The 1,690-nt window shown below is 32.9% G+C and overlaps 1 long non-coding RNA gene across 1 annotated transcript; it reads right to left on the bottom strand.

The window, feature by feature from the left end:
- LOC133173272 (uncharacterized) lies at positions 1–1,690 on the bottom strand. Its single transcript, XR_009719013.1, has 2 exons — positions 1,304–1,690; positions 1–1,017 (listed from the first exon to the last, which is right to left on the bottom strand). It is a non-coding gene; the product is annotated as an uncharacterized LOC133173272 (long non-coding RNA).

Genomic DNA, 1,690 nt, shown 5'->3' with positions numbered 1-1,690 from the left:
TATATTTATTAATATTTATTGCAATTTATTTGACATTTTATAGATTATACAAAAATTGATTACATTCAGTGCTGCTCTACCACATCACAAGTACCACTAAAATCTATATGCTCTGAAACATAATCAACGTGTATATTTATTAATATTTATTGCAATTTATTTGACATTTTATAGATTATACAAATATTGATTACATTCAGTGCTACTCTACCACATCACTCACAAGTACATATCTATGTTTAATTATTACATACATGTGCATATCTATACTGTTTAATACATTTTATCTCTAAATGTTTAATTTTTTATCCTAGTCAACCACATTCTTCCAATAAAAGAGAGATTTTTCGGAGTAACTACAGCATCTCTAGAAGGTACAAACACGTACACGTTTCTAATACATTGTAAAGTAAATGTCAGTGCTCTTATTAATAAGATCGAAACTACCCAAAAGAACATCGCCCTTCCTGACACAGTAATGATTATAAAACCTGCTGAATTATTGAACATGTTCAATTGTTAAAAATGTATGTGGCATAGATAATTCCCATTTTCGCTGGTGATCAATTAATAAGACGAAGATTTCATGTGGTTGGACGGGTTTCGCGATCACGGCCTTGTTTGTGTAGAATATTCACTGACACATTTTCTTTTCACAAACTGTTTTTTCCTCGTCAGTCACTAAATCGGAACAAGCGGCACAAAGGACCTCGGCTATTTGACTTGCGATTGTGAACCATCTTGTAACATCCTTCCCCTTGTGGGCCAGGTAACAGAGCTTTGTCAACTTGTTCTTCTTCGCACTTTTCCTGTCTCTCGGTCTCTCGCCAATAAGAGCGCACGCAGCGTCAATGCACGCAAAACATATTTTGACCTCCATTGTGTGCATCTTTTCGGGTTTTCACGCTCCAAAGTAGTTAATATAATGAAAAAGAATAGCTGTTTTCAAAGAATGCGCTTTATCATTTGTTGTTCCAAGTCTTGGATGTGAAGTAATGAATTTAGGAACATTAAGACCTACAAAACAAAACAACTGTGAAAGTACAATGTATATTGAAAATGACGTTGCTTTACTTGAACAAAACACTATATGCAATCAGTATTTAGAGTAAAGATATTGCCCTGATTAGGAATTTCAAAACATCCAAATCCTTAACTCGCAAAAAATCATATCGCAGGTCAATTAAAAAAGTGTTGATTTATAATAATTTTTACTATATATTTTTTTCATGTGTTTTTGTGATTTCTCAGTCAGATATCTATAGTCAATTAACAGCATTTAGAATGAATAAAGCAGACTTACATTCACATTTTTCCAGGAAAACTCCTGCAAAGAGAAAGCAAACACACAACATCCAATTCCTGTTCATGTTCGAGACTTGGGCGTTAATGCTTTCTAAGGCTCCAGCTTTAGGGATAATGTTTTACGATTTGTTTACAAGGTAACAACACATTTCACGACCAGCGACGTCTATATATGCATTTCCTTTCTCAGAAAAGGATCTTTCTTGCGAAAGTGATTAACCGAACATGGTGGAGTTAATTAATTTGAATAAAAAAAGAAAGCAAATTAATGATCTTTTTCGTAACACTACCCCCGTGGCAGTGCTTAGCAGGATGTTATAGTAGTTAAATTTTCAAATAAATTAGATTAAAAAAAATTCAAGTACATAATAGTTTTATAAAAATA

Source organism: Saccostrea echinata, unplaced genomic scaffold (genome assembly GCF_033153115.1).
Source record: "Saccostrea echinata isolate AGI-Se365-2 ecotype Australia unplaced genomic scaffold, CSIRO_AGI_Sech_v1 ptg000056l, whole genome shotgun sequence".
NCBI lineage: Eukaryota > Metazoa > Mollusca > Bivalvia > Ostreida > Ostreidae > Saccostrea > Saccostrea echinata.
This window is presented reverse-complemented; position numbering and strand designations above follow the sequence as displayed.